The 26,314-nt window shown below is 29.6% G+C and overlaps 1 protein-coding gene across 3 annotated transcripts in view; it reads left to right on the top strand.

The window, feature by feature from the left end:
* The window catches only part of LOC123298612 (autophagy-related protein 16-1), a 788,644-nt gene that overhangs the window by 541,804 nt on the left and 220,526 nt on the right, over positions 1-26,314 (top strand). The gene's annotated exons all lie outside the window — the stretch shown is intronic.

Raw genomic sequence — 26,314 nt, 5'->3', positions numbered from 1 at the left:
CAATATTGGCCCAGGCTTGGATAATCATTGGATTGGCCAAGGCTAGGATGCCTAGTCTTGGCCCAAGACTGGACTCCCTTGCGTCGGCCGTTCTATGGCAAACCAATGTTGGCCCAGGCATAGATAATCATTGGATTGGCCAAGGCTAGGATGCCAAGTCTTGGCCCAAGACTGGGCTCCCTTGCGTTGGCCGTTCTATGGCAAACCAATGTTGGCCCATGCTTGGATAATCATTGGATTGGCCAAGGCTAGGATGCCAAGTCTTGGCCCAAGACTGGGCTCCCTTGCGTTGGCCGTTCTATGGCAAACCAATGTTGGCCCAGGCTTGGATAATCATTGGATTGGCCAATGCTAGGATGCCAAGTCTTGGCCCAAGACTGGGCTCCCTTGCGTTGGCCGTTCTATGGCAAACCAATGTTGGCCCAGGCTTGGATAATCATTGGATTGGCCAAGGCTAGGATGCCTAGTCTTGGCCCAAGACTGGGCTCCCTTGCGTTGGCCGTTCTATGGCAAACCCATGTTGGCCCAGGCTTGGATAATCATTGGATCGGCCAAGGCTGGGCAACCCAGCCTTGTCCCAGGCTCGGGCAATCGTTGGGTCGGCCAAGGCTAATTATTTCATCTTGGCTCAAGCATGGGCCAATATCGGGGCGCCAAAGCTGGGATCCCCAGTACTGGACCAGGCTAGGCCCCGTCGTTCAACTATGGCGGTTCCTACATGGGATAATCGAAAATTAGACACAAAGAACGATTTTCTCAGAAACTACGCATCCAGTCGATACATAAAAATGATTTTTGTATTTTTTGGGTCAAAATTACCTTACAAACAGAGTTTTATCGAAATCGGAAACAAAAATTTTTTCCCGATTCTTGCGATTTTTCCTAAGGGGTACAAGAAAATTTAAAAAAAATCGAAAAATTTTTTTTGCCTTTGATATCGATAAAATTCAGTATATAAGACAATTTTGGCCTAAAAAATCCAAAAATCGGGTTTATTTAATGATTGGATGCGTGACTTTTGAGATATAATTGTAAATTGGATACAAACAGCGATTTTCTCAGAATCTATGCATCCAATCGATACATACACCTGATTTTTGTGTTTTGTGGATCAAAATGATTCTATATATAGAGTTTTATCGAAATGGGAAACAAAAATTTTTTCCCGATTTTTTCTAAGGGGTACCCTTTAAAAAAATTGCAAAAAATCGAAATTTTTTTCTTGGCTTTAATATCGATAAAATTTATTATATAAAATAATTTTGACCCAAAAAATCCAAAAATAAACTTTATTTGATGATTGGTTGCGTGGCTTTTGAAATATATATATATACGATAGTGGCCGAATAACCTTACAAAGTGTCCACAACCTTTCTAACTGTATCAAGTATGTATTTATTACATTACCTTGTTATTACTATTATTTGAAAGAAAAGAATTACTTTAGAACTCTCTACACAATGTAAAATAACATCACGAAATCTTTGGTGTTTTGTGTTTGTGTCTTTTTGTAAAGAAACTCACATGAAAATTGGGTGAAATTATTGTTTAGTTTGTTTATTATAGTTATTATATAAGCTTAAAGTGGGACGATTTATTAATTAGCTAGATAATGGAAATGTAGTGGGACATTGTGTGACCACTTCTTACATTAGTTTTACCCAAAGAGGTTAACATAGAGACTTAAAAGCAATAAGTAAATTATTGACCGCTTAACAAGATACCGAAAAAAGGGTGCTCATTAATTAACTTATTTGCTTAATTCCGGGATCAGGACATCACATTCTTGAACCCTATTAGAGGTAGGTTAATTTTGATGACAAATTTGAAAAGAATGGCCGAAATTTAGTAGGATTACATACTCGGTTTATAAAAATTGGATAAACATAATAAAATTTTTTGGATTCTGATGACGTCAAAAAGTTAAAAAATTCGATTTATTTGATAACACAGGCAAATTTGATCCGATTTTATTGGAATATTTATAGAAATTTTAAGAGCCGAACTTTATTTATATCAGACGTAACCTAAATACTTGTCACCGGCGCTATGTACCCTCGTTACGGCCCAGCTGATATAGTTGTAAATAACAACGAAACGTTGCAACATTAATTTTGTGATTTCGACAAATTTATAAAACATAGAGTGAAATAATTACTCCTTTTTGGAGATGACAACTAACCCTATTGCTTATATCTAAAACTAAACTTGATTATTTCTACCTCCGATTTTTGCCAAACTCATTGTTTAACAAAAATTTTCAAGTGATATGTTTATTAAATAATACATTTTTGTATATTCGAAATATGATCCGATAAGATGATTATTTTTTTCAAAATTGTGAAAATGAATGAATGGCGTACGATTTTTTTTACGATAATCCGTTTTGAAAATGGTTAAACGATAATTCAATATAGAAAAAAAATAAAAATAATAAACAAATAAAAAACATATTTTGATAAACATTGTCGTATCAAAAAAAATTTGTATAAAATTTCTATCATAATATTTAAAATTCAATAAAAAAAAAAAATTCGTTTAAAAAAACACAAAAACTATAAAATCCCTAACATTTTATAAACAAAAAAGTCATGTTTTTTTAATGAACGAGTCCTTCTGGTTATTTTCATGTGTTTTTGTTATAAAAATCAATTTATGGGCTGGGGTTGAGATTAAATTTCATTATACAGGGTGAAATTCTCGTTCAAAAACTAATTTCGAGGAAATTCCGTACATACATACAAGTGAAGTTTAGTAAAAGCTTTTTTAAAATACTGCTATCGGAATACAATCCAATTATGCTTACCTTTTAAACAATTATACTGTAATATTAACAATGAAGAGCTTTTTGGAAAATTTCACAAAACAGAGGCCTTGTTTGCAGACCTTACGTTTTTGCTGAGTAGATAAATCTTATATTTTGACTTGATGAATTTAACTACAATAACCTTTTGCAAATCTGATAAATAATAAAAACATTATATTGTCATTAGATTTAACTTACAAATAAAACCCGTAAAGTGCTTGCACACTAAGGGTTCCGTACCATCGTACAGAATATAACACTGTGTAATTTTTAGCAGCCTATAAATTAAGTTTTTAAAATATCGCCAACAGAACCAACGGCTTCTATAGAATGTTTTCTCCGATTTCATTTTTTTACACTGTATTGTTTACAAGTTAATGAATTACAACCTTCTTATAGACGGGAAGTGGAGTCTTAGTTATAGGGATCTATTGGTTACTGTTCTGATACGTACTTCTAGAGATACGAGTATTCACATTTCTCGTTATATAATATTATATTTTCACCCATTTTTCTATTTTGTGTTAAAAACGAACGCAGCTAGACACTAAATTTTATATTGCAATTGAAAGAAATATGTTTTACTAGAAATAGATATATAGAAAAAATTTATAACGTTCGTGGTATAGAAAGATTTCTACATCTGATAGAATGTGTTGTGTGTATAAATATAAGAAAATTCTGAAAATCGTCATCTGTCTATCATTCAATAAATCTTGTCTATATTGAAACTATCATCTTCAGAATTATAGTGTTGGGTAATATTAACAAATCTGTGCACAAATTCACTTTACACTTAGTCGATTTGCCGTTAGATATAACTAATACTGGAGAGACCAAGAGAAACGAGAAGCAAGACTTTAACCAGAACCCTGATTTTCGATAAAAATTCAATGGACAAAATTAGGTAAAATTAACTTTCAAGGTTTCTTCGCACTAGACAGCAAATTACTATCGCAGCCAGTTATTTCACTATCGCAGTTAGTGATTTTTCGCAGCCTAGTATTCGGTGAGTTGTCATATTTCAGATTAGTGCCTTGAAAATCCTCACAAAGTTTCTTCGCACTAGGCAGCAAGTGTCCGAAGGTAGAAGCAATTTCTATCGCAGTAAGTTCTTTTATTATCGCACTTAGTGATTTTTCGCAGTCTAGTATTCGGTGAATTGTCATACTTCACATAAATGCCTTGAAAATCCTTAAAAATTCTGAGAATGTTTGATCATGCGTTCCAACTAGCTCAAAGATATCAGGGACATTAGTAAGAAGATATATCTAGAAAATTTTCAACTTATTTACGGTACTCATCGTTTTCGTTACAGTAGTCATCGTTGAGATTATGACCTAAATGATCAGTTGGAAATAAGATTTCTTAAATCATCACCAAACGATAGCAAATTCCATGTAAAAAAAATGACGATTCAAGATCAACACGTTTCCCATTTGGATTTTCCAAACTCAAATATTACTTTTCACAATTAAGAATTTGGCCATTATGTTTATAAACTTTAGAATCATTATGTATATGATAAAGATTTATATACATTTATAAAAGTATATTATACTCTCAATAACAGTGGTTCATCGTGGTACTTATTTCAAATATAACATTCATTCATTCAATGTTTTGTTGCATCAAAATTTTATTGCAACGAAAAATATATGGATCTTAACCAGCATGGTGTTATGAAAATAAAAAAACTTCAGACAAGTTCAATTCACTTATTTTTTATACCGTCATTCATTTTCATTTTAACGTGTAATAATTCTAAAATGGAAAATTGTTGGGAAAAAAACTGAAAATCTTATACAAAAATAATTTTTTTATTATTATCAATAATTTTGTTCAAGATTTTATTTTCAAGAGTTTTACTGAAATTTATTTTAAATTAGAATCAGAACTTGTTATGTTTATTCGAAGTAAGTTTTGAAATTATTAACTTCCCAGAGGAAGTTAATGTAATGGGGTTGATTTGGAAAATCTCCTGTTTTACATATTTCCGCGGATTCATGGCTGCAATATCCGAATCAAACCTTTCAATGTGATGTCTGTGTGTATGTGTGTGTACGTATGTGCGTATGTTCGGATTCTTTCGTATCGATTATCTCGCGAACCAGTTATGACAATAACACAGACTTGGCTTATTCGACGCATAATCGCGTATTTAAGAACTGAAAGAGTTTTCAGCAGAATTAGTTGCACCGTTTTTTAATGGTAATAAAAAAACTGGAATAAACTGAATAAATAGAATCTGAAAAGTGGATAAAACACATCATTTATCTATGGAAATAATGATCGTTCCAGCATAAGCTGCAGTACATGTTCGAAGAATAATAATATGAAGGCTAACAATAACTTTTTTTTAAATGTTTTTTCCCCCTCTGGGAAGTTAGTTGTGTGGACTACAGGGATCGCACTCACACGATTTCAGTACCACACCGACTATGTACTGCCAATTTATTTTCTATATGTTTTTCTATGTTATGAATGTATTTTGCTACATCTGGCGAATGGTATTCATGAAATTAGTCATTAAATATTTAGATAAATTATTTTATACTTTTTAGTCCGTTATAAAAACATGGTACATTAAAAAATGTTTATTTTATTATTATTTACAACGAATACGGTACTGTTAACAGAACATTTAGCTAAAATGAAAAGGATAATTTTTTAAAGATTAATTTCATATTAATTTGATTTACAATTGAATTAATTTTAAAAAACATTGTTTACAACAAAAACATTTAACCATATTACGCAATAAAAAAAAAGAAAATAATTGAATTACAAAATACACATATTTGATCGATTATATTGAACGTATTATAATGCCTGCCAATCAATTGATTTGGTATTAAATTCACATCAAACAGATCCAATCGAATGAATGCAGGAAATGTTGTTTTGTTGTTATGTTATTGTTGTGAAAAACATTTTTGTTGTTTTAAATCAGTGGTAAACCTCAACAATTATCTGCAATAATTTAATTTACCACATAAATAATAAATTATTATCTCATCATATTTATAATAATATAAAAAATATTTTTATAAAATAACTTTAAAAAATATAATAAAAACTAGGGTGATACACACCCGCTTCGCTGCGGTTTAAAAGTAAAGATTAATAAAGATTGCTCTCGCTTCTCCCCTTTTTAAAACACTCGAAATAATGGTAAGGATTGTTGTACACAGGTAAAATATATGTATGGTTTTCTATTTTTTTTAAATATATAATAGTCGTAATTATTCATTGAGTAATATCAGAAAAGATGGCCGTTAAATATTTTATATTGACTATTTTTACATAAATCTGTAATTTATAGTAATGTCAAATGACTACTTTTATATAAATCTGTAATTAATGGTAATGCCAAATTAAATTAATTTTAAAATTTTTTTTTTATTTCTTATTAATATATCTTTATAAATTATATCTCATGTGTTTTTCTGAAGTATGAGTTATATTGCTGTACAGTTTCATTAAAAACCATTAGCTAGTGTAAGCGTGGAAGCGTAACAAACAAACAAACAAAGAAACAAACAAACAAACATGCTTACTTTCCCATTTATAGTATGTAGAGATATTATTTTGGTATCTGCGTTAAATCGCTTAAAGTGTTGTTGGTTACACAGTGAAGGAATTTAAAATATGGATTAATAGTTTTTATGGAAAATATTTTAGCGAAATTGTTTAATTTCATAAAATTATTTTATTTTAAACGATTATCAGTTTAAACAATAAACAAAGTAAAAAATTATCCCCATTATATGAGCTTTCAAATAAAAATGATAATAAAAAAAATCATGTTGAATCCAATTCATTGGTTAACCCGTCAGCACTTGTTTTTGTCCGATTATTTAAATATATAAGTAACTTCAAAAGTAGACATATTTAACATTGATCTTATGGAAAAACAGTAGATGGATTATATGTTTTCATCGATTTCCCCAAAAAATTTCTGAAAAAAAGGAAGGGAATGTAAGCCACGTTACAAGCTAAGCAAATATTGTCATATTGAGTGGTCGTTAACATTTTACAAGCTTTTTTCACAAGAAAAGTTTTTGTTTCGTTTGCACACACATAAAGAACAAAAATATATATTTCAAACTTTTTGACTTTTATTTATTTAAGAAATAAACAAATTTTTGGAAATGAAATAAAACGTTTTTCAGTTTTTTTATTTTTAAATTTTACAAAGTTAAAAGTAGAAAAGTTAAAAAGTAATACACTATAACATAGTTATGACCTTTGTTTAGCCAGACCTAGAACTTTTTTTTATTTCGTTTGTGTATTGCTTGAAACAGTTCTGAATCGATTGAGCTTAAATTTTTACACGATATACAACCTGCTTCCAGGATAGTTTTTATCTATGTTTAATCCCCAGGGAGAGAAGAGTGGGGATGGAAGTGGGGATGAAATTTTGTATATGGAAAACACATGTTAATAATTCTATGTAGATCAGTGTTTTCTAGAATATGATCCATAAATTCATTGTGGTTTATAATATTTACAAAAGAAAATTCTAATAACAATCGAATATTTTCTAATATACCCAATTGGGATATCAAATGAAAGATAAAAGAGCCATAATGTGTACATTAAAAACTGTAAGTTTCATGAAAATCAGTTCAGTCGTTTAAAATTTGTGAATTCTTTTATCAGGGGCTTGTCAAATTTCATAAAATCTACTTGACACTTCTCATCTTTTTCCATGCAATCATAATGTCTATCAGCGAAGCGTGGCAGGGTACAGCTAGTTTATGTATATAGCCAATTTTAATTTCTTTAATTTTATTCATGATTATGAAAATTTTCCAATTTTCGTGGAATTCAAAGGTTATTTTCAGGATGAATATAATAACTTTCACGCAAAGATTTACAAACGGTAACAATCGACCTCATCTCAACATCATACACAGTCAATATATGAGAAAGTGAAGCTACTCTAGCTACCAACTCTAAATGGTTGGTTATGTCATCACATTCACAGAACTCACAGAAAATGGTAACAAAAACGACTTACTTTCTTTCATTTATCAAATAAAATGTTTCCTTTGATCATTGATGTGAATTGAATGAACATATAAAATTGTGTAGAACTTGTGTTGTATAGTCATAACTACCTACCTTCTGCAACCATCATCAGCACTAGGTGGGTAGTGTGTCGAAGCTACTAACTTTGTTGTACGTACTCTATACTCTATAGAGTAGCTTCTTCATAGTCTTTTCGATTTGAATGTGCATACAAGAGTAATATATAGATATAGATGAATATCTTTTTGATATGAATGTAATATTATAACATTATTTTTAAACCCTTTATAGGCTACGCTATACTTCGACTCGATATTTCTTCCCAGATTTTGCTCAGAATCTCACCGAATTGGTTAAATATTTCACGACCACAATGATTTGCAAGCTTTTCTTGCTCTTATACAAATTCGATTGATTCAAGGAAGGGTGTTCGGGGAGGAGAACCCATCGAAGTTTGTTCGGCCTTCCCGGCAGGTGTTGCAACATTACTCAAATTACATGACGTACAATTAAAATTTTTCAAGAGGTTAAAAAATGAGGTTTCATCCGAGTTTTGATAAATTTATTGAAAAAAAAAAACTTTTTTCTAATGGATAGTTCTAAAATTGTTACCATAACAGGGATTATTTTTGCTTTGGGATCTTTCTTTACCCCAAACTGATTACATTTCCATTAAATTTCTTCTTATTAAAACAATTAGAAGTGAATAAAAATTCTAAAATAATTTACTATAAATCACAGCAAATATCGCCCGCTCATAGTGACACATTTGTACATCAACATTTTATGTTAGAACTCTAATCAATTAACTTGAAAAATAGTATGGTAAGGCATTTCTATCGTTTTTTCCCTTCAGTTTCTATGCAGGAGCCTAAATAGGAGAACTTTGAAGAAAAAAAATCCTTTGAAAATATTTCAAAAATTGTTACTATAACACTATTGACTTCATGTGACTTACAAAAGGTTAAATAAAACTATGAATAATATAAATGTATGTATATGTCGTATAGATATTTTTAAAAGTATAAAATTGACACATACAGAAGTTAAAACATACCATACAATCAGGCTTGGTAGACAAGGCAGCATGAGCAAAAGTAAGCGTGATCATGGTAAAACGAACAATTAAAATTTAGAGAAGAATATTATGATGGTGAAAATAATTATATATATTTTAACGACATTTTAATAAAATATATGTAACTTTATTTTATTCACTAGTCAAACATATTTTATATACTTTTAGACATATATTGGCGAAGGCGAAGAAATGGTATCATACAGCTTGCATTTTTTAAAACTAATTTATAAACTTTAAAAACAAGTGAAATTGACAAAATTTAAAATACCCCCGACAAATTCGATTTATTCCTTGTAAACCGAGTTTTGGAGACTTTGGAGAGTTGTAAAATGTTTTCAATCAAGTCGGTTCGACCGTTTAAGGGCTACGATACCTCTGAGAAACACACAGACGCACAGATAAACACTTTAATCTTATAACTTTTGTTTGATTTGAGTTTGTTCTTTTGAATTACCTAATTATTTTACCATTTCACTTTTCAAAATAAATTGAGCCAGGTTTATTTGACCATTCATTTCCATAGCAATTATTTATATGTTAAAATTATACGTCAGCCTTTTCCAAACTAAATCGTTTTTGAAGATCAAACACCGTGATATGTTGAATTATGCGAGTGATTTTCTTTAAAAAAAATTTTCTTTAAAAGTGTATATTCATTTATAGAAAATACAACCTGTCGATAATGTGTGACAAGAATTCTTAAAATATTTCTTTATACTAATCAAAATTATTTATGCTTGAAGTATATTTATTTATATAGTCATATAAATTTTATAAATAGCTGAACAGAAACATCAAGCCCCTACGTGTGAACTTCTTTGCTTGTATAATTCTCTTTTTGGGTATAATGTTTTATTTTTGGCCCAAACTTTAAAATATTCCTTTTAAATTTTTTCTTCTTATAGTAAGGAAGTATTTAAATATCTTTATGAGATAATAAAGTGAGATTATTTGACTGACAATACATTAAAGTATTGTCCAAATGGTTTCCAATTGTTTTATCCAATTGATATTTTCTACCTTATTTATTTTTCATATACAAAATAAAATTGCCAACAAAAATTACCTTTGTTTTTTTAGTCCCCTTTTAGAATGACTAAAAATTTGAGAGGCTTTTGATGTCAAGGTCGTGCTTAGCAACTTTTCCCCCCACAAAAATGTGCATAGACCAAAATATATTCCTTGAAAAGGTATGATAATTAAAGCAGGAAAAAAAGATCACTTGCCTCACATCTTGAAACTTTTATCGAGCCAGGAATATTTCGTATTTTCGAATGTCAGGAAAAATGGTGTTTAATATTTTTTTCTCATTGGAAATGGTGTTTTATATTTTTCTCATTGTTCCTCAATAACTATCTCTTAATTTTACACTTACTAAGAAGTAAAAATTTCCATAACTTTCGAAAAAGAGGCCTCAGCTATGGTGGGAAAAAGTGGTAAGACATGATTTTAACAAATAAATGATCAAGTATGACAGATGAAAAACCTTAAAGGCAATGTAACAATGCCAGCTAGATTCAGGACCAATGCTCATAAAAATTTATTGTACCTACCTCGATAAGTTTACTTAAAAATTTCAAATTTTTTTAAGCTAAAATTGTCATATCCATTAAAAAAATAAAATCTTAACGGTATTCAAATTATCACTGAACAATAATTATCATAATGTAGAAAAAGATTAGCTCCAATAAAAAAAAAAAAATAACCTCTCTCATTCTTGTCAATTTACAAAAAGATAAAAACTTCTTTCACTTAAAAACGAACAGAACCAGAGAGAAAGAACATATAAAAGATAAATGATAATGCCTCAAAGGTATTCAAAAAAAGTGAAATAATAATTATTTTGAATTTAATAATAATATTATATACCGCACAGCTGTCATAGAATAAGCTTAGATCTCTTATTTTACTCTATGCGAGAGTTTTACGCGCGATCAGAATATTTTACCTCTTTTTTTTATTGTTGTTTGTGTAACTTAATTCATTTACTACTCTGGTTATTTAATTTCTTGACAGGAATTTATTAATTTCGACTCGAGAAACGAAATGCAAAATATCTATATACCGATGGTTATTTGAATTCGATGACTATTCTCATAAGATTGACGTTAGAATTGGGGCTTAGCAAAGAATAATTTTTATAAAGGAAATTTCGAAACTTCAAATATCCCTGTCTTATATATCCTCATGAATAAAGTAAATAAATTGACCTGGAAATTAACGATCTGGCTATTGAAGGTCGTATCCACGGTTTGTTTTTTTTTGTGGTTATGTGTTTTTTTCGACGTGCTAAATTTTTGTTTTCGTTTTGTAGCTTAGTTTATGCTTAATAATCATAATAACATTATTTATAATGTTAAGCTTTGAATATAATTAATGATTATATTTATATTTTATATATAAATATAATGTGTACCCGAAATTGGTTAAGACACGATTGACCCGATAAAAATTTTTGCACACTTTGTTGGAAAATTTTGTGCGTTGCTTAAATTCAGATAAATTATTATGATTTGCTGAACAAAGGGACTTTAAAAAATTATATCAAATTCCAATATGTATTCTTTTCGGTGTTCCTCGAATTTGCCGAAATGATTTATTTATGTATAAAATTATCAAGAAAAACATTTTCCTTTCTCAAATTTACGGGATATTATTTTTTTAGGGTAATTTTGACGAAGTTCACAAAATCCAATACAAATGACATCATGATTTTCGAAGTTTATATGTTAAAATGACCTTGGCAAATGGCTTTAAATTTTAAATCTGCTTTAAAATTAATAAAAATCGTTTTAGACTAATTTGGACCCAAAACTAACGAAAAATCGGTCAAAAATAATTCCAGAATTATAGTTTATGAAACATGTTCAACACAATCTCTTCCAGATTGAATCCTTCGAATTCAAGAAGGATTAGCTCCATATTAATAAACGATTATTCCTAACATAATTTTAGTAATTTGTGTGTAGGTTTTCTGCATTGATCCGAACTCAAAGCTGAAATCATTTTTGACCAACTTTCCAATATAATCTAAATATTTAGCACTTCGATAGTAGAAATATTATTCTACATATATCTTAATCAAGTTATAATACACTCAGTTTTTAATTCATCTAAGCTGCTTGATAATATTTGCGAACTGTTATTGTAATCATGTAACTGACCATTGGTTAGCTTGTATCTGTTGTTATATTAAATTATTTATAAAAACTATCAGGTCAGAAGGTCACAACATTCAAATTTTTTTTTAATTAAATATTAATGAATTTATAAGTAGTATTATTTATTTATCGATAAGTTCAATAAACATTAAACGGTCAACAAATATAATCAATAAAGTTGTTAAATTATTTTTTTATCATAAATATTAATTTTTTGAAGATGTAACCTTTTAAATAATTTAATATTATTGGCTAATGGTATGCGAAGTGTGCAGATAATTATGAAGATGACCCAAGACACTCAGCGTCTCTTTTAATTTATTCATTAAATTAGCTTTTTTAATTTTTCAATTAAGGTTGATTGGATATTAAAAGCAATTTATATTCAAAAATTTGAATTTTGATATGGTATTAATGAAATTCTAATACTAAGGAAGTTTTTATACCATATATATATGAAATTTATCAAGGTATACTAAGTTTAGTTCATAGTTTGTAACGCCTAAAAATATTGATGCTACGAACAAAATTTTGGTATAAGTGTTCATAAAATCATCTAATTTGTGTATTTACGATTGTCTGTCCGTCTGTCTGTTAACACGTTAACTGAAAAAAGAAAAAAGATATCAAGCTGAAATTTGCATAGCGTGGTCAGGACGTAAAAGGTGAGATCGAGTTCCTAAATGAGCAATAAAGGTCAACTGGATCTCGATTTGTGTGAACTAATATCTCTTAGAAAAAATCGGGAAAAAATTTTTGTTTCTGATTTCGATAAAACTATGTATATAAGATAATTTTGACCCAAAAAACACAAAAGTCGGGTTTATGTATCGATTGGATGCATTGATTCTGAGAAAATTGCTTTTTGTAACCAATTTTGGATTATATCTCCAAAACAAGGTATCCAATCATTAAATAAACCTGATTTTTGGATTTTTTGGGTCAAAATTATGTTATATTATGAATTTCAGCGAAATCGAAGGCAAAAAAAAATTTTCGGTTTTTTGAAATTTTTTTAAGGGGTACCCCTTAGAAAAAATCGAAAAAATCGGGAAAAAATTTTTGTTTCTGATTTCGATAAAACTATGTATACAAGGTAATTTTATTATTATCTCCAAATCAAGGCATCCAATCATTAAATAAACCCGATTTTTTGATTTTTTGGGTCAAAATTATGTTATATTATGAATTTCATCGAAATCGAAGGCGAAAAGAAAATTTCCATTTTTTGAAATTTTTTTAAGGGGTAGGTACCTTGATTTTCCAAAATTTTCTGCAAAATTTATTAATACTTTGTGCGTTACTATTTCAACATTTTCCGTTTATTTATAAAAAAAAATGTACACCTGTTTATTAGGTTATCCTGTTTTATTGAACAGCAACTGCACAGGATAACAATACAACACAATCATCAATTATAATTATGTTGATTTGTATTTAAAGTAATTGAATAATAATTATCTCTCCTTAAATACATAACACAACAAACTAGGTAGGTATATTTAAATGTATTCCAAAACTAATAATATATACAACAACTAGGACTATATATAGCTCTTACATCATGTACTAAAGCTCTGTGCTGAGTCCAGCTGAGTATGTCTGTAGCTGAGTAGCTCCATGTGTTTATTTATATAATAATAGTATAGTATATTATTATTTGTATACTGATATATATGCAGACAGGGTCGTATTGGAAAACTTTCTTGATTTACGAGAATCATGTTTTTAAATCAATTGAATATATTACTCTTTTATACTTGTTTATAAATATCAAGGTTGTTTTTCTTTCCGTAGCATGATAAGTAAGTGCTAGAACGCCACAATTTAAGTTAGGATACATTCGCCCTTCGTGTAGTATTTTGGGTGAAATCTCTAAAACTACATGTCAAATCGTCAAATGATTGCTGAAATCTAGAAAAAAGTTCAAAATAACTATAGAAAATGAATGTTCAAAATTTAAAAAAGTTAAGAAAATATTTGGTAGTGGAATTTAATGAAATCTGGTGGCTAGAGTCATTTTGGCCCCAAAAAAATACAAAAATTGGGTTACTTTAACGATTGAGTGACTTCAATTCTGTTTATATCTCGAAAAATACTAATCAACCCGTCAAAAGCAAAATTTGTATGTTTTTGAGTCTTTATCACTTTAAATAATCAACAGACTTGAATATCTGGTTTATTTTGAAAAAGGCGACAAGTTTTTTAGGAGAAACAGTTATGAATACTCGGGGAGGGAGGTACGATACTTTATGAAATCACTGTACAAGAAAACAGTCAGCCATTAAGTTCCTTTCATGCAACTCCAATTGTGAGCCGACAGTAGACTTTTGTAATTAATTTTATTAGAGTGCGGTACTCGTGGCTACAAGCGAAATTTATAAAATTTCTAAACTCGCACTTGTAACATATCAAAGAAAACTCTCCATTTAATTATCTTTTGCCTTAAAGCCTTTTCCAAACTGATCCAATTTTCAAGATCATCGATCAATTTTTTAGTTTTTTTCGGGTACGGAAACTTAAACTAGAATATAAGAACACTCTCCATTAAATTACCTTTCAAAAGATCGAGGATTTAAAAACAGTGATAAACATTTATAGGCAATTTTATTACAGATATGGTATACAAATTACATAATGAAAAAATTAAAAGTTAATATTTCTCTAGCCTGATTTTTCCTAAGGGGTACATTTTAAGACCGTGAGACTATTTTTCCTCAGCAGTCAGCAGGATAAGCTTGAAAATGAGGAGTAAATAATGAAACTTGATAAAGAAATAAGAAAGACAAGAAAAAGCAGGCTAGAGAAATAATGAAAAAGATAGTCCTGCCTCAATGTATCCAACATACGATAAAGGAGTCCCCAGCACTATGGTGATTATTATTGATGTTGGATATATTCATATTATTATGAATAAACTACACTCACTCTGTACTCTAACTGTACCTAGTACTAAACACATAGCTAGCTAGCTCATCAACAACAAAACCCATCATCTATCTCCAATCCATCGCTCAATTCATAGCTCAGCAGCGCTCACAACTCGTATTCTAGCTCGCTCTTCATTGAATATCAACAATATATGAACAAATAGGCCAATTGAATATTAATATATGATAAATGATTTTACTCAATAATATTACATAGTTTGTTGTTAACTTGAATCAACTAAGTGAATAAGCTTTATATGTCATCTGTATCATATTGTCTTTTTCTATTATGTAAAATGAAAGATGGGGGAAAACCGTTGAAAAATTAACGGCACACTTTTTTATCTGCACATCGACTAGCATTCTCTGAAAGAATTTGTACACGGTAGGAAACTTTGTGTGGATATCACTATGTTAGTATCGGTGTAAACGCCATACTGTGTATTACATTGAAGGAATGGTAACAATAGCAATAGTAATAGTGGACGAGTCAATGCATTATGAGCGTCAGGCCTATACTACTTGGATATACCGTCAATACTTCTGGTGGATATCCTTATTCAATGCTGTAATGTTACTTATGCTTACTAAGATGCTATTCGTTGTGTGCATTAAAGGAGGCATTATTTTGGCGTTAAAGGAGGCTATGACTAATTTGCAATTTTTTACATGGTAATATTATAGAAAATGTCAAATTAAAATTATTGAAAAACACGAATTAATTAAACTTAATGCATTAAAAATTGTGAAAATAAGAAATCAAATTGAACAAATATTATTTTTCAAATGTAAATTATCATAATTATTTATTTAAAATTGTGAGACAATAATATTAAATTTTCAATGTAAGTCATAAATTCAATCCATACAATTATATATGCATCCATACAATTCTATGATTAAAGTAGTGTATCGTTACCATGGAAACGCCTCCAAAAAAACTCACGCACGGTGCGAATATGTAACTCGCTCCATACCATACATCAACCCCCCCCCCTCTCAAATTTTCAGAATTGATTTAGACTTCAAAAATCAAGCCTTTTATCCAAAATTGCCCTGGCGCTCGTACAAGACCGTGCTAATCTTGAATATGGAGTATTGAAATATGAAGCACAAATCGAACATTCAATTACATTATTATACATGATTGTATAATACCACCCTCATTTATCCTCCCAAAACCGTGCACATATTTATTTGTCCATGTGTCCATTCACTCACTACTCACTGGTAGAGCCAGCTCTCTGGCTGGTACAACAGTATATCACATATATGCCATATTATTCATTTATTGGTAAGTACGTAGCAGTATATATAGTCGCTTCTAGTAGATTCGTAGCAATATATGCAACTGTGCATGTTTGTCATCATGTGTCGCCTTCATTATAATCGACATATTCATATATTATAGATGATAATATGCGATTTCATAAATACAAAAAATTTGGACAGCCACCAACATTGGATGCTAGAGGAATCGATTATTCAGCTAAGGATTACAGCCCGTGTTATAGATCGGATTATACTGTAGTTTCAAATCCTAAAAGTTTGAAAAGCGAAAATTCAATATTTTCGTTCAATAAGGCAAGACAGGAAAGTGTAAGGAATTTGTACTTTTAACGACATCTTATCTTCGTTTGTTATTTCAAGATAGTCTCTAAAAAAAAGATAATCAAACCATTATTTTCTCTTGACTTTGAGTCAAAAGTGGATTAAATGTCGAGAGTGCTCATATCAATTCCATGTTATCAACTAAAGCTTATAGATGATTCACAAATACGTCAGTAAAATATTACAAAAAAAAAAAAAAAAAAAAACTACTAGAAACAACTGAAGCTGCTTGGTATGTTATTTGGACCCCTTAAGGGAGTGTACAATTATGTTTTGCAAAAGAAAATTGTCCTAATTGCGTTATACGTAAGACCTGAAAAAAGTCGGAAAATTAGGAGCACAACGTTTTTTTGCTTGAAAGTTTCACTTTCCTCTAAGAGTTTCAAATAACATACCAAAAAAGCAGCTTACATAGCGTTTTGTGATTTAAATGTAGAATCTGACTGGCGTACATTTTTTATAGATGATTATTGTAATGAAGTATAGAATCATCTTATAGAGAAAGATATTTTGAGAAAGATGGAATCTAAATATTAATCCTAATCGATCGTCCCATACAACTAAAATGATAAGTATACATAATACTGTATATACTGTGTATAATATGTACGTATTATAATGGTCGATAGTGTATAGAGTATTATTAAAATAATCTTGTCATAGAATATTTTGATTGATGACATATTTGTAATACTATTCATCCAATTCATTTATAATAAGTAAGTATATCATATCATATCATATCATATCATATTATACAGATAGATATATACTGTGTGGGTATCATAGATATCATATCATCATGATATAATAATATGTATCATTTTATTACTCTAAAACTATATACTCTAGTTCAACATACTACTAGTACGAGTATTAGTTTAGTATTATTATTATTATTATTATAGTTAATAGTTGTAAATGTTCTATAATATAAATTATAATTAATATTCATTTCCTTACCAAAACCTTACCTAATACGACAATGATTATATTACCAAACATACCATCACATATCTATATCTATAGTATGTACAATGTGGTCCAAGTTATAACAGCAGGATTGAATAATACTATGGATTTCAATAAAACTTTATAAATACATTTTTTGATTAACAAAGTGTAACGCTTAAAAATAATGATGCTAGGAAACAAATTTTGTCATAGGTGTTCATAAAATCACCTAATTAGTCTATTTCCGGTTGTCCGTCCGTCCGTCCGTCTGTGGACACGATAACTCGAAAACGATATCGAGCTGAAATTTTTACAGCGTACTCAAGATGTAGAAAGTGAGGTCAAGTTCGTAAATGAGCATCATAGGTCAATTGGGTCTTGGGTCCGTAGGACCTATCTTGTAAACCGTTAGAGATAGATCAAAAGTTTAAATGTAAAAAATGTTCCTTATCAAAAATTAAACAACTTTTGTTTGAAACATTTTTTCGTAAACATCACTGTTTACCCGTGAGGGCGCCAATTAGGCGGAAATTTTATAATATGTACTATACTTGATTATCAGTTATGTATGTGTCACATGTTTGTATGTGTAATGTGATAAAGAAATCAACACTGACTATGCATGGTATTTCAACAATTAACTCAGTCAATTGTTTGTTTTCACTTGTTATTATTAGTTAGTTTATCGTTCTAAGTTTGCTGAAAAAATGATGAATCATATAGGGTATAATTTTCAATTGAATATTTCTATATCAGAAAATCTAGATAGTGTGATAAAAAACTATCTAAAATATTTACAAAATCTTGTAGTTTATAATAATACTATAAAAATATGAGGTTTTCGATGATATAACAATAAAATTTTAATTTAATTTCATTGAAGATCCATCATTTGATGAACAGAGACGACTATAGTTATAGAGTATTGATGATTGAAGAGCGATATCCCGGTCATAGCAGCGTTAAAAAATTGTCATAATTTAAATGCTGTTCTACCATTTGATATAGTCCTGCTATTATAACTTGAATCACTCTGTAAAGTTAGTATCTATATTGGTTGTTGTTTGTATCTAGATATTAAGATAGATTGGTACTTTACCTTAGTCCAAATTGTATTGTACAGCATAACTAAAGTTATAATTTTGAATTGTTTACACACATGAATTTAGAGTGTAGGTCGTACATCATAAAGTGGACAATCCTTTTGTGAGAAGTGTTTAAATAATTAACACAGCCTATGGCTATTGACCCTATTGTAATTGATGTCAATATGGTGAATAACTGACGTCAGTAATGATCCACTGCTCCAGAAGGCTTTGTCCCGTTAGCTATAAGTGGCTCTAAGTGGCTTGGTCTTCCATGTCGGGTGCTGGTGAAGAGCCAATAACCTGAACGTGTTTAAAAGAAAACTAGGAAAACAAAGATGGAATTTTATAAACTTTGAATGATAGATTTTTTGTTTAAATTTGAAATTTTTTTTGACTAGTGAAACAAATTTTTGAGCAGCGGCCGCAAAAATTTTTTTTTCATGCATTAGATGTATATTTATATTTTTAATATTAGCTTACAAAAAAGCATGTTAAGTTGACAAGCGTCGCAAAGTGTATTTTCGTAATGAACACAAACGAACTTCAACAATTGTTCATTAATTTTAAATAGATTTGAATATTAGTAGGCTTAAAATATTATTGTAAAATATTTCCATTTAATACACGTAATTATCTTTGATATGTTGCTATTAGTCCGGCATCCAGTCTGAGAAAACTGTTGCGACTGCGATTTAGATACTACTATTACCGGGAGGTCATTAGTCTTGTAAAATATTAGAATAAAGTTCATGCTTTCTAAAAAAGTTTCTATACAGGGTGGATCATTTTAATCTACTTTGGCTAATACCTAGCTCGTTTTATAGTGAGTCAATCAAAAAAACAACTTTGTCAAAAGTTGTAGAGTAAGATGAGAGACATCATATTCTGTCATCATATTGGACCTAGTTCTTCGGATTGCCTAAATAGTCAATTTAGATCCTAATAGGTAAGAGATAGAATAACACTTTTAATTAGAAAGTTGGTCCTTATAAAAAACTAAAAACTTCGGAGGAAATGCAACTAAAAAATATGCCATTCTTGTATTTATTCGAAAAAAAACACGCTAGCTACAGAGAAATGCTTTAGCCAAAAGTTATCAATTCTTTATATTTGTTTCACATTCAAGTTAAAATAACAATTGGTTATATTTCAAAGTAAAGCGTAAATGTAGGTCATCGGATTAGGCTAGCTTACATGTTTGAGGAATCACAACTCTGAATATGAAACGGTGACTAAGCTCCGATTCACAACCCATTTTTCAGGCTAGATACTGTTCTACTATTTTTAGAGTGTGTTTAGAGTTGTAGGTTGATTTATCATAACATAAAATCATTTCAAATGTAGTTTAGTATTTAGTTTTATGTAGTAAGTCGACCCGACATCATTGCAGACATAAAGCGACAAAGACAAATATAAATCTTGTACAGAACAGTGCTTACTAATTTGGTCTGATTATTATGATTATTATTATTAGACTGTTGCTCTCTTGTATTATTATTATTTTCAATTGATTTTGTTCATTATTATCTATTTCAATTCAAAAATATATACAAATAAAATACCAGTATTTATTAGATCAAATGCCATCATATTACATGCTTGACGAAGGCCATTAAATATTTTACCACTGTCTATATTTTACTTTCTTCAATGATACAATATTTCTCCATATAATAATAAAGTTCTCCATATTTCCTCATAATTAGGAAAAAAGTTTATGATTTTTAAACTTTTCATACGAAATAGGCAGGAACCATATTGACAGAACCAACTTTCAATATTAAAAAGAACTGCCTTGAAATTAAAACACGATAATGATTCCAGACAAATTTACCAAACCGGTATATTACCAGACCAGTAATCATGCCATACAACCGGTTATAAAGATTCCTAACCAACTTACCATAATTTGGTCAGGAATCTATTTGGAAAATTTTCAACGATAAGAGCTATAAGTAAAAATATTCACTGATGAATTGCTTCAAAAATCGAAATAGTTTTTTTAATCCTATTTTCCTTGGAATCAAGGTAAATAAAATATTTTAAAAGAAAACAAACAATTGACTGGGTAAATTGTTGAAATACCACGTACATACAGAGTTAATTACACTATCACATTACAAATACATGTCACACATACATTACTGATATTCCCATATAATGCATACTATACAATTTGCACCCTCACGGGAAAACAGTGATCTTTACGAAAAAATATTTCAAACAAAAGTTGTTTATTTTTTGAATAGGAACACTTTTTACTCTTAAACTTTAGTTCTATCTCTACCTGTTTACAAGATGGGTCCTGCGGACCCAAGATCCAATGGACTTATGTTTCTCATTAACGAACTCGACCTCACATTTTACGTCCTAAGCACGCTATAAAAATTTCAACTTGATATCTTTTTCCGTTTTTGAGTTAGCGTAATGACAGACGACAGACAGAAAGACGGGTAACCGGAAATGGACTAATTAAGTGATTTTATCAGCACCTATACCAAAATTTGATTCGTAGCATCAGTATTTTTAGGCGTTTCAAACTTGGAACTAAACTTAGTGTACCTTGACATATATTACCTATGTACATGGTATAACAAACTTGGGACTAAACTAAGTATACCTTGACATATACTACATATATATACATGGTATAAAAAGGTGAACCAAAAGCTCTCGCGGAGAAGAACTGTCTCCACTTTAAGAATAATGAATAATATCGATGAAAGAATGATAATGAAGAAAAATTATTTATGGCCTCCAAGTAAATAAATATTCGTTGATAAAAATATTTTGTTAACAACGCTTTATAACAAATTGTCGAAAAACTAACGAAACACATAAATACTTACTAACACACAAAAAAGAGATAGGAAGAAGAAGTCGGTTACGCAAACTTAATAGAGTAAAAAGTTACTAGAAAATACTAATATTTATTTATTTTCTAAGAAATTCACTTTGTGTGGTTTTCAATACGTTACTTTATATGTGTGTTTTTTCAAAAAAAATTTAGTTCTTCTAAATATGGCATTTCATTCAAACCTCAATCTTATTTAATTTATTTATTCTCTTCTAAATATATAGTGCTTATAAAATCTGTATATACACAGATTTACCTCCTTTACTCTATAGGTACAGTTTAGTTTAGTTTAGTTTAGTTTAAAGCTACACAAGCCAACTATCACCATTATCATCAATAAGCTATGATATGTAGTAGTATAGCTTACTATTAAACTTTATTCGCTACGTAACTTGGTTTGTTTATAATATTCTATTATCGATAAACAATGTTCAGTTTATTCATATATAGGATTGACAAGCTATGAAGTTAACCCTGCCTCTTTATCACACTTCGCTCGACCTCTTTATCGTATCCCGCCTCTTAATTGTATCATTATGAGGCTGCAAATGGGCAGAAATTGGCTACGAAACTCGTAATCATTCCAATTTTTACACAATGACTGTCAAAAGTAATTAAGTGTTCCGAAATGGAAATCTTTAGAGTTCAAATTCTAATTATCAATTAATTGAAAGAACCTGACCTAAAACGACACAAAATTTCTCACTAATATACGAACCGCACAAATTGTCTCCACAAAAATGCCAATTTAAATGTCCCGATAATGAACTTTGTCTCGTTAACTACAATATACATATATCACACTAGCTACCTATCAACCAAAACTGACATAGTCACACGGACTGCATACTATACAATACAAACGAAACGAACCACGTAAAATGTATATACAGGCCAATATATATGTCAATTATGTTTCAGTTTTTCCTGAAAACACGGATAAAACAAAATTTTCTAAAAATGAAACCTAACTAGATCAATTTCTCGCGAGTCTCAGGCCTCCGAATATGAGTGCTACTCATCAACTAGACCTTATACAACATGATCTCAAAAGGATTTAACTTCGTTGAGATATTTTATTGATTGTTGGTTATTTGTGTAAAGTTATATATGTTGAAGGCGAGTTTTGAATCTCTTCTATCTCTATATATTATAAATGCGAAAGTAAGCATGTTTGTTTGTTTGTTACGCTTTTACGCTTCACTATTAAACAAACGAATGATTTTTAATGAAACTGTACAGCAATATAGCTGATATATCAGAATAAAACATGAAATATAATTTATAAAGATATATTTATAAAAAATAAATAACTTAATTTAATTTGACATTTGACATTATCATAAATTACAGATTTCTGTCAAAGTAGTCATTTGACATTACCATAAATTACAGATATATGTAAAAATAGTCAATATAAAATATTTCACGGCCATCTTCTCTGATATACTCAACGAATAATTACTATTATACATTTAAAAAAATAGAAAACCATAAATATATTTTACCTGTGTAAAACAATCCTTACCATTATTTCGAGTGTTATAGAAAGGGGATAAGTGAGAGCAATCTTAATCAATCTTTACTTTTAAACTCAGCGAAGCGGGTGGGTATGACTCTAGTGTTTAATACAGCAGCCATATCTTCTTCAATATACTTTTACGCAAAGTATTATTATTCCGGGTAATTATTTTAGTTTTCTTATAAAATATTATACATCTCTTTCTCTCTTTCTCATCCTTCTTTATCATTTGCTTTGTAGCCTGTTTGTTTGTTTGTTTGTCTGGTATGCTCTCGATTATATAATGAAAAATATTTTATAAGAAAAATTATTATAAATATTAATTCTAGTCAATATATTTTTATGCCAATTAAAATTGAAATATTCACACGGAACGTTCAGAGAAGATGATTATTTTTTTTTTTACTTGCTATTCTTTTCAAAATAGTAGTTTGTTGTGTCGGCGTTATACAAAGTGATCTAATTTGATGTAGCTTTTTAGTAATTGGGACAGCCGCTTACTAACATAATTCTTAAATAAGGGGGAGGGGAGCAATACTTATTTTAGTCTCAAACTAAGCGGAAATATCTAGAAGTGTTTTTTTAGAAGTTCACATCTTTGAGTTGACACGGATTTCACGGATCTGTTAATGAGCTTCCAATATCGTGTTATCTAACTTCATTAGATTTTCTTCTGTGCGATTGAACCAGAATCAGAGACGGTTGATAAAGCCAATTTCATTGATATTAAAAATATTCTACCATGATACCAAGATATAAGATCCAGAAGTGTCCATTTTGCTTTGAAAGCGGAAATCTTGTCCCAAATAGCTCGTACGTGAAGTTTTTATAACATTTTCATAAACAAACTTTCAAGTAATTTAAGCGGATTATTTGTAAAATAATTTTTAAAATTTTTGTACGCTTCTAAACTTTATATAAAATTTAGGGAAAGCATTTCTCAGCCCTCAGTACAAAGTGGCAGAGAGTGACAAAATTTATTGAACAAAAGATTACAAAACTAGAAAAATTGTGCTATTAATGTTCCAAATTTGAAATTTTTTTCGCAGAGATACTGATGATTCCTTGATGTATATAAATTCATTCATCAAAAATTCTAATTAACAAATATAATTTTTATTTTGACACCCTTAGAAGGTACTGTGGGAATAATCGTAATTCTTCTAAATCAATCATATAATTTTATAAATTTGGCCGAATATAATAAAGGAAAAAATTTTTCAATCAAAGCCTATTATGCAAAGTATTACAAATTACTCCTTCCAATAACTTGAAATGAATATTTTGATTAGATCAATATGGATAATTTTATATTATTATTAAATAAATATCTATAATAATGTATGCAATATTGAAAAAAAAAAAGACAAAACAACAAAAACTAGCTGATCTGACCTTAGCCTGTGAAAAGGTTAGGTCGTTCATAATATATTGTATACATTTGAACCATAGCATAAGCAGAAGTTAGAAACAAAACAACTGATTCATGTTATTTGAATATATATTATTATTTTTACTGGGTTGTTCTTTTTACATCGGTGTAGAAAAAAGTGTAACGTTCTCCCCTCGTAGATTCGAAACAATAAAACACCACTTAGTAAATTCTCTGAAAACTTTGTACTACTTTAATGTTTAATACAAAGATACATTAATTGTTCCAAAAAAATTCTTCCACACAAATTTTTCCATACAAATTGTTCCATTCGTTCGTAATGACTGTCTATACAGGACTTATTTGTTATTTCTACAGCATCCATAACTACACAACAGGGTTTTTCATTTATAAAATGATTCTTTTTTGTTTCGGACTGTTTTCAATCAAGTAAAGACATATCTTATAACTTCTATCCTTGTCATAATGCGCTGCTTGAAAAAGACAAAATATACATATTTAACTTTCTTAGGTTGAATAATTATTTGACAACTGTCCGAAACAAAAGCAAATCAATGAAAAGGTCTATTGCATATTTGTCGTTTCCATGGAAACCACGTTCTATTTTTGTTATTCGCACAGCTATTAGATGTCAAACATTCTTTCACGTTACCAGACTCGATACAGTAATGTTCTATCATTAACACTCGGTGTAAATAGTTTATAATCAAGTGTACAAAAAGAACATATCTGTTATATTATTTCTTATCGACGTAAATAATTTATAAATATCAGTAGAAGAGCAAAAAACAGATAGAAATGAAGATGCTTATCAGAGAATCATAGTCACAGACCTAGACCACAGATTACAGTTAAAATTGTTTATTTGTGATATACATTCCATTATTATTTCATTCATTATAGGTAAGTATTGTTATGGCGTTGATAAATGTGCTCAGAAGAAGAAATTCTTTTCCCAAGCAAAAACAATAATAATCGTGTGCCACTCCCGCAGGCAGCATGACAATTTAGTCAAAATGATTTTAAATTAATTTTCTCAGTATAAAATCAATGCTGTGGCAAAAACATTTGGATTATCAAGTCCCTCAGTTAAAAGTCGCTGATTTTGGTGTAATATGCCTAGGTCCTTGATAAATGTTTGTCCTTTCAGTGGCACGCATACTTTCGTATACTATTTTTATCTTATTGAAAGAAGCACGGAAAACTTAGACGTTAAAAGTAGAACTTTTGACGTTAGATTGCCAGTCTTTACTAATTAGATTATAAATATTTTAACAGAGAAAAGATCAAGTGTCCTTGACAGGTTTCCTATCAGCACAAAGTGTTTAAGTGAATGGAAATAGGTATCAGACAAATATAAATCAACGTGTAAATAATATTATTACAGAAATTACAATAGAATCAGTTATTCCTCCTAAGTTCTCGCTCATAGGTTGGTTGAGCTTGCTAATCATCGCAGTAACAGAAGTAGTTTGTTGTAATAGCAGTTAGTTTTGTACTTTAGTTGTAAGTATAGTATTTTAGTATTATGTAATCAGTTATGAGTTGAGTTTACTACTAGGTATAAAGCCAGTGGGAAATTTTTGCAGTGTTTGAAAAACAATTTGTGTGTTTAAGGACACGGAAAGAAATTTTTTTTCCCATATCACAATGTAAGCATCGGCGTGAACGCAATAAATATACAATTTTAAACATAGATGGTTTTACCATTAAATGTATCGAACCATGAACAAGAGTTATCGCGCATGAACCGATGTCACTATGAGTAATCTCAATTGAGTAATATATATGTCATGTATACTGAGTGATATCAGTTTTTCCCTAGCTATCACTTGGTTTGAATTTTTTGATAACTAGGCAAATTTGATCCGATT

The sequence above is a fragment of the Chrysoperla carnea genome, chromosome 4, assembly GCF_905475395.1.
Source record: "Chrysoperla carnea chromosome 4, inChrCarn1.1, whole genome shotgun sequence".
In the NCBI taxonomy this organism is placed as follows: domain Eukaryota; kingdom Metazoa; phylum Arthropoda; class Insecta; order Neuroptera; family Chrysopidae; genus Chrysoperla; species Chrysoperla carnea.
Note: the sequence above shows the minus strand (reverse complement) of the source record. Positions and strands in the feature narration are given on the sequence as shown.